Raw genomic sequence first — 9,230 nt, 5'->3', positions numbered from 1 at the left:
CCAGACAGCCCCAATGTCCCAGAGCTCCCATAGAGAAAGAGCTTGGTTGTGGCTGCGAGTTTTTAGAGCAGAAGTTTTTGAGGGATAGCAAATGATGAACATGAAAAAGGCTGGAAGGATGCTGGCAGACTCCCTTGCGGATGTGTGGTGTTGCATTTCATGCTAACCCATGCCTGGCTTTTCTGGGAAAGGCCTGTATTACGGAAATATAATTCCAGTTTTTCCCCACAGGACTGCGTAGGTATTTTTCCAATTTACTGAAGTTTTCACAGAAGTTCTTTCCTTCTTAAGACTCATGAGCTGTACTGCAAAAGATTGGAAATAAAACACAGCCATGCAAAGCAATACAGCTTGACGTGCTCAGTTTGTTCCTGGTTTCCTCTACCAGACGCCTTCCCTGACATTACAGTTCCCTGGTCAGTGATGTTTTATGTCAGATGGCCTTTTCTGTCCCTGAGCTGTTCTGCGAGATCTACTTCAACATCTTGTTGAATCTGGAGGAAAAGAAGGGTCTTGAGAAATAGGGAGATGGGTTGCCAGAAAAGGAGCCTTGGCCAAAACAAGAGGATTGCCAGACTGCCTGAACTCTCGCTGAACCAAGGAACAGGGTGGCCCCGTGTATCCTAGCAAACTCCAAATAGCAAGAAATACGCCAAAACGGAGTTTTGAAATGTCTTAGATATACTTATTATGATTTCAACCCCCTTTTACTTATCTTTTTTTAATACATTTTTCTGTGTCCTGGGAACTTATAGTGGACATTGCAATGGGTTAACTCTAGATAGGCTTTTCCCCTATAAAGATTGGGTGCAGGAACACTTAGCTTTATTTTCTTATCACTTCTGGGGCATAAAATAATTTCATGTGCCATACATTTTTTTTTCCTTCTTTCCTTTTTTAAGAACATGTTGCAACTAGTGGAGCACAAATGACTCCTTGGTTAGATAAGACATTATGTTTTTATCCTTGGACTATGCTCCCAGGCTTTCAGTAATGCCAGCATCAGCTAAGTTAGCATCTGATTAGTCGTTCTTGCCTCTTACTCAATGTCAGTCGTGATTATGCCTATTAACCTGGCACATTTTTTTTAACTGAGCTATGGGCACAATCCTGCCTGATTCTCAGCACTCTGCTACTATGGCAGCTAAGAGTTCACAGGTTTCTACAGTTCCAGGGGGAGTTTGTATGGGTTTCTCACTGTTAATACAGTCATATCGGTGTTCACCATGCTTTGGGGCAATTGTAGCCCAGAGAGAAGACATTTGGGCTTCTGCCTTGATATCGACAGGCATTGGCTTTAGAGATCCCTCAATATTCTCCGTTTCTCAGTCCAGAGTGAGGGTTAAGGCTTATTTCATAAGAAAGCTAGGTGGTCAGGGTGTGCTTGGACATTTTTTTCCTCCTGGGAATGAGAAAAGGGTATCAGGAATGAGAAAAGGTTATAGAGAAAGTTTTGTAGTTCAGAACTAGATTTCAGCATAACACCCATATTGATAATCATGACTGACTTGTCATGGAAAGTGATGTTGGAGTGATGCTACACGGCATTTCTAGCTATTGCAAATAGATGTCAGCACCCTGTTCCAAACCACTTCAGCACAAAAGCAGCCCTGAAGAGTACCAAAACTTTCTTGAGGGCTGAACAGTTCCTTCTTTTTCCTCTCCCTGCTTTCTTACATCACTTTCTGAATAACAGCTGCAATTCAACTGTGATTTATTCAAGGCTGGGACTGAGTTTTATTAACATCAGGAGAAACAGCTCACTTTGAGGTGCTCTCATGCGTACTCAGCATTGTTCATAATCTCAGTGAAGTGGACACCTATCCCAGCTGAGAACCAGAAAATCTCTAGCTGGTTTCTTCATTATCTTATGGTGATGTAACCTGACAGAGCAGACCAGTTGGTGCCTAGGGAAAGATGTCTCTCCAGTTGACCTCAAGCAAGAGTTAGACATTCAAACCTGCACTTGGAAAGTTACCTTTGATGTGGGAAACAGGCTGGTGACAGGTGCGAGAGCATCAGCCTTGGTCAGTCTCTGGTGGAAACACATAATGAGCACACAAGAGGCACTTTGGAGACAAGAGAAATCTCAAATAATTCACAGAGTGGGGCAACAGTAAGGAAAGATTTGAAGGTTGGGATTTGTGGGGTTGATCAACAGGTCTCTGCTGAGACACTCTTCCCAGGAGTGGAGCTCCCCATGTGGCACAGACATGGCAGCTCTTGAGGAGCTACTTCAGCTACATCTGCATGTGTGCAGGTGCTTTGGCCCTCTCTGCAATGTGCCAGTACTGAGAAGATCAGACTGGGTCACACAAGGGCTATTACATTGAATATGCGAGGCTCGGAGAGAAAGTTCTGGCTTCTGGAGTGAGAAAGGACCTGGTGGGATCCGAGTCAGGCTCTGATCTTTCTCCACCACTCATTTCTAACCTTCTTTCAGTGCAGAAAATAGATGGGGCTGCTCAGGTCCTTGCATAAGCCAAGTGCTGACCACAGGTAAAGGTAACTCCAATATGGTTCGGAGATATTAACCCCATTAGGTAGACCTGTGATTTTGAAGACCTTTCACCAGAATGGATCAGGAAAGCCAAAAACCATCTGCCTGTCCCACATTGCTCCCATATAAGAAACCGCACCGGGAACAGCAGCAAATATTAGCCCCTTGGGGTTGCTAAGTCCACACGCAAGTCTTAGCAAGCAGCCTTACGAGGGGGGAAGAGCTTCTATGTAAGAGCACTCCCTCTGGGCTGCAGAACTGATGCTTGCGCAGGTGAGTTGACCACAAAACATTGCGTACAGAGATAACCACATTTGTTGCAGAACAGCTTGCAGGTTTTCCAGCGAGGGGACAGGACTGGGGGCGTCTCTCCTTTCCTTAGGTTCTCGGGCATTGACTCACCTGCACAGGCGTCTTAGGTTCATGGATAACCAAAGGCAAAAACAGACAGTATAAAACAATCTTCCCAGGTCACAATTTGATGTCAATCCTCCTCCACAGGGACATAAGCCTCTTCTTAATACATTTTCCATTTATTCCTTTTTTGACTTAGTGAAGCTGGATATAGCTGGAGGGTGCAGGGGAAGGGGGAGAAGGGAGGGAAAAAAAACAAAGTTATGTTTAATAAAGATAGTGTGAATGTTCAAAGGTAATGCTCTGGGCATGCATCACTGTGGTACCGCAGAGAGGACAGAGGGCAGGCTCTGACAAACACATGGTCCCAATAAGACAGCGTGCTTATGCCTAGAAATAAAATTCAGGTGCTTTTGGGAATGTTTGTTAGACAAGATGAAGTGCAGGAAAGATAAGCACTCTGATTAATTAAGAGAGAACACAGAGTGCCACAAACAAGACATCAGAAACAACATTTCTTTGGTGAGGTAAGTAGTGGAAGAAGATGCTTGCAAGCTGTGGCAGCTGCACATCGATCTCTGGAAGCTGTTTTTTAAAGGAAAGTAACTCTATGCTGCATATGGGGAGAGGTCTCCAGGACACTAAAACCTAACAAAAGACTTGTTGCTACGCAAAATGATAAGGCAGACTTAAGCCACTAGCTGTATTTTTGGCACAGAAGTTCTTTTCTTTTGTTCTTAGAAGCACATTTAAAAGCCATACCACTGTTTTGAAAATTTTCTCTATCTGAAATGCAGCAGTAATTATACTCTTTCCTGAACTTGCAGGGAATAGTGAGCATAAACCCACCAACATTCAGGTGGTTCTCAGGTACCAGAAGCAATAGTAGCCATAGAACTACCTACTTGGAGAGGGGGTGTCTGAATAAAAACAACATCTGAAAGACGGAAGCCAGTAAGGCCTTTTTTCTGGGTAATGTATAATTAGAAACAGTATGCTTCTGAGATTATAAGCAGTGTGAAATCATATCACTAGCATATAATGACAGTGGCAGACATGACAAATTTATCTAGACCAGATGTCTACTAAATCAGTTCCCTCCTTTCATGGGTACAGTTTCTTATGGTATATATCACTGAATGACATTTGTGATATAGTAAGCAGCAAAATGTCTCTTTACATTTTCAAGTATTTCATATTACAACGGATAGTACATTTCCACAGTGCTGTGACTTTCACAGTATACTGAGGAGATACTTGTTCTTCCAGCTGTTATCTTCTAAAAATATTTTGTCTGTGTAGTGATTATTCATAAAATAAAAATAGTTTAAGAAATTGCTTGAGTAGCGTCTTTGTATTTTTTCAAAAAGCATCAGGCCAATTAATTTATTGTGTTTTAAACTCACTGTATGTTTGAAAAGCAGGACAGTTACACAGGTACCTGTTAGGAGTGTCAATGTCATGGCAGCCTAAGCTGAAGGTCACAGGACTGATCATGGAGGATGCTGATGAGGTTTAAGGCTGACATTCAGCATCCTGTGGTGGTGGGCAATGGCCATATGGACCATCATCAGATCCAGCCTTATCCACTCTCTGAATAGGTGGAAACCGAACAGAGGCAAATTACTTCATCAGTGACATAGAAGCTGAACAATGTATTTCTTCCAGTGCTGTGAAAGAGGTGTGTGGACAAGGACGGAGAAGTGACATCTAACTCCAGTCTTACCCCCTGCTCACTTCTCTACAGGCTCCAAAAGGCCCCTCCCATCTCCAGCTAATACCATTCCCATTAAAGCTAATGTCAACTGACCAAGAAACAATATATCCCCCTCCCCTAAAAAGAGTTAGTCAAACCCCTCAACACGTCTTTGGTTTGGCTTGGTGGCAGTTTTGCATTAGCGCCCATTTCATCCCCTGCTGGCAACCCATCCTTCAGTACCTGTGCCTCAAAGATCTCCAGGTATGACAGAGATCCTTTAGAGTTTAAACCCACCAAATCTGGGGTTGTTTAGAGATACACCTAATTTCTGGAGTAGTCATGAGTCACACCCTGAGGTGGTGAACAAAATCTGAGTAAGGACATAGGCTTTTCTCTGCAATGACTTGACAGCATCTCCAGCAGGGATGACATTAACCATACAGCCTTCTTCAAGCCCCTATGATGGACTTGACATGATAGACAATGACATGATGAACATGGGATAACATCACTTGTCATACACAAGAATGGAAAGGAGAAAAGCAAAAGATCAGGACTTTCACTTCCTTTGTCTCAAGACAAACTTATTTTGCCTTACTGCTGTCAAACAAATTCATTTAACATTTACTTATTTTGCTTTTAAATCAAGTAGAATCGATCTTCCATAACAACCCATTGGGGAAAATAAAAAGTTAAGCAAGCTCCAAACACTATGCTGAAAAATTTCTTTAGGATGATTTTTAAAAAACCCAACAATTCAGAAAACCTACCAAAAAACTTTTTCCACCATGTTTGAATGATAGATTCTGATCTTTACAAATTGTCAAGCACAGATCACACAAAGACGCTACTGCCAGCAATGACTTCAGGTTGATTAATTCATGAAATTCCCAGTTCTTTCACTGATGTACTGACTGTTCAGCGCAGATGAAACCTGAATTGGATTTGAGGAATAAATCTAAGATGCTTTACATTCTTATGATGACCAAAGGTTAACCTGATGGCTTGTTCTTGCTGAGTTCATAGGACTTTCATTCTTGGCTACCGTGCGTTTGGCCAAGGCCAGAATTTCAGAAGACCTGAGTGCTCATTTAGGTTTCTAAAAGTGAAACAGCCTGAATTTCAGATCTGTTGAGAAACGGGAGCTCCCACGGGGAGTAACAACTGGATTTGCAAAGATATCTTCATGTAGCTACAGGCCACTGGTGTTTTAGAAATAAATCCTCTTTTTTGGGCACCCGAGTAAAACCTCATTTCCGAGTCTACATGCAGTCTCCTGGAGTCTGACGTCCTTTCCAAACCTGTCCCTTTCTGGCAAAAACTTCAGAGCAAACCCCTGATGCCTACATGCACCAGTCTGAATTTCTCTTTGTTTCCCATAAGCAGGAGCAAGTTCTCAGAAAGAGGAAATGCTTGAAATATTTTTGAAATGGCGTATTTTTCCTCACATCAAAAAATACCTTTATCAGTGGGTATTCCTTGGGGATATTTCAGAGGATTTGCTATTTCTTTTCCTTTCTTGAAAGAGGTCAGCTGATCAAGACTTAAAATAATTATGAAAAAAAGGGAACAAACTTCATTAAATATTTTTTGGGGAAAAGAATGTTGGTTTCAAAATGATTCCTCCTTGGTAAATGAACTTTGAAAGTCACAGAAGAGAAGGAAATTAAAATGTTTAGTAACAAACAAAATGAAAAGTACTGAAAGGAGAGAAATAAAACATTTTGGTTCTCATTTTTTTTGCAAACAGCAGTCAGGATACCAACTTCTGACTTAAATTTGAGACCCTCGGCAGCTTGCTTTCTGCTCAGTGCATGTGGCTGTGATTTCAAAAGTTGTAATCAGCTTTACATTCTATAACTAAGAGAAAAGTGACATCCAAGCTAGCAAAACTGACAAATTTTGGGGAACAACACATTTTTTCTGAAAAGTTAAGAGTTTCAGAAAAGATCTTATCTGACACCTTCAACTCATGAAAGCATTAACATGTTTGTGAAACTCCAGCTCACTCACTAAAATTAAAATGTAACTTTTTAAAATGACCTTATTTTAGTGTCTCACAGGTGAGACTTTTTGCAACCTTTCAATCTCTGGCAGGAAAATGCTCTGTTTCCCCTGATTTCCTACAAAGATGACATCTACTGCTTTTCCATGTGAGTCTTTCCTACACTGGGCTTACTTCAGAAAATCCAGACTCAAACAATCACAAGAGTTTAGGCCAAGCTCTTCTCTGTCTTAGACCAATCCAGCCAAAATGCCTTCAAACTGTCAGCGTATTAAATACTGAATAGAAAGTGGAAAACATTCATTGAAGCATGCTATCCGGAGAACCAAAATATATGAAGAAAAACAAAGCAGAAGTACCCAACCTTCCAGTCTTTCCCTCATTCACTCACTTCATTGCCCTTGGGATGAGGTGTTCCCCACACACTAGTCCAGATTTATGCCAGTCAGAGAAATACACGGTTGCAGCAGACCGTCTGGTCCAGATCACTGAGCAACTCAGTTCTCCTAATTTTCGCCATCCCGGACTAAGGCTTCATATCTCGATTGGAAATCTCAGTATCTCTGCAGCCACTAAAGAAAAATTGGCATATCATAGAATCACAGAATATTTTAGTTTGGAAAAGACCTTTAAGATCATCAAGTCTGACCATAAATCTAATACTGCCAAGTCCACCACTAAACAACGTCCCTAAGTGCCACATCTCTATGTCTTTTAAATACCTCCAAGGACAGTGCCTCAACCACTTCCCTGGGCAGCCTGTTCCATTGCTTGATAACCCTTTCAGAGAATAAATTTTTTCTAATATCCAATCTAAACCTCCCCTGGTGCAACTTGAGGCCATTCCCTCTCATCCTATGTCCAGAGGGTGATTTATCATAGACTAAGACAGGTCTCCAAGAGACCAGAGATGAATCGTGTAGCGACAACAGACTCTCTAAACAGCGTGCATGGGGAGTGCAGGTGACTTACACTCAACCTGCAATTTTTTTGGAAGGTGAAGTCATGTAAGATGAATTCTCCCTTGCCAACAGAGAAAATGACATAGAGCCATCAAGAATTATGCTGGATTCCTCAGCTATGGGTGACATCAACCTCTGACTAAAGCAAATACCCCAGCCTGAACCAGGGCTGGCAGCCAGAGAGGAGAGACAATCCAGGGAGAGGGGAGCAGCATTACCTCACCAGCTGCTGCTTGGAGTAGGCAGAGGACTCATCTGGAGCACTCTGCTGCCTGGAGGTGAGTTTTACAGCTTTTCTTGCTGAAAACAACATGCCATGAGTCAGGAGTAACCAACCTTGAAAAGAATATTTGCTCTGACTCCCATCTCCCCTGCGAACGACATTCCTGTCTCTTTGAGCTTTTTTGGTTGCAGTGTTGACACTTTTTCAGATCTGCCATGAGCTCAGCTGAAGAGAAAACAGAAATGCTATTCAAGACCCAGATCCAAAGTGGGAGCTTAGGAGTGCAAATTCTCACTTTGCACCAAAAGCATGATGAGTGTTTTATGTTGCTGTTGTTCTTCCTATTCTAGGGAATGTCTTTATTGTTTTATAAGACATTTTCTATCATATACAGCATCCTTTTTAAGGTATTCTTCTATCAAAGTCATGCTCATACATCTTAAAATGTAATCTCCCCCATTCCCAAAAATTAACCCAGGACTTGTATTTTGGCTTGTATCTTACAAATTCTTAGTTCTGGGTCTAAAAGCATTTACCTTTTTCCTTGGTTTTCTTTTGTATTTTAAGACTTCTGTGGCAGAATCTAGATCCAGCTTCACCACTATGAAGATTCAAATTTCACCAAAAATCCACCTTTTCCAGTTGTAAGCTTTTCGTAGGCCATTCTTCTCTGTATCGTCACACTATATTTTTGTTACATGAAATAAACCAACAGATTTTGGCTCAGTTCCAAAGAAGCGTCAAGAATGAATTGACTGTTGGCTGTGATCATATGAATCATCATCTGTGTTACAGTAAGCAGAGAAGCTGAAAGCCAGGTTCTTACCAGGGAAATTGTGCAGCATTTTGTTGGGTGGCTTTGGTTTCTGTTCTTGTCCCCTAGATTTTCTAGCTTTGCCATTCTTCAGATAAATTAATAGTTCAGAACAAATATAGAGTTCCTCCAAATTATTCCCTTCAATGTTGTCTTCTAAGTAAACCAAGTGCAAATATAAAAAGCTCGGAAATGACAGAAGACATACCATTTCAAAAAAAAACACAGGTCAAATCCACTTTAGCTGTAATAATCCATTACATATTTGCACATCTGATCTTGCAGCTCTTGCACACACACAAAGATCTTGTTGGAGCTCTGCGTCAGGGTAAGAAGGAAAGATCTTCAGCCCACATATGTTGAGTGCTCTGGAGAAAAACCTTTCATTTATGCAGGAGACTGGGAAGCTGAAACAGGCACAAACCTAAAGAAATATTGATTTTTTTTTTTTAAATGATGGATTATCTGAAATGGTTATTTTGAGGCTTTGGGGACAATATCTGTGAGTCTTAATGGATAACACTAAATGCTTAAGTTAAAAAGAAAAATGAAAAAATCAAGCGGAAAAGATACTTTAGTCCAGAGAGCTGAGACATAGGAGTAGCCCCCATTTTATCTGTTTTTAAAACAGGATTTGAGAAAACCCAGTAGTTCCTAGGAATCACTACCTCTC

The sequence above is a fragment of the Opisthocomus hoazin genome, chromosome 12 (assembly GCF_030867145.1).
Source record: "Opisthocomus hoazin isolate bOpiHoa1 chromosome 12, bOpiHoa1.hap1, whole genome shotgun sequence".
Classification (NCBI taxonomy): Eukaryota; Metazoa; Chordata; class Aves; order Opisthocomiformes; family Opisthocomidae; genus Opisthocomus; species Opisthocomus hoazin.
The sequence above is the reverse complement of the archived record's forward strand: the minus strand, read 5'-3'. Positions refer to the sequence as shown.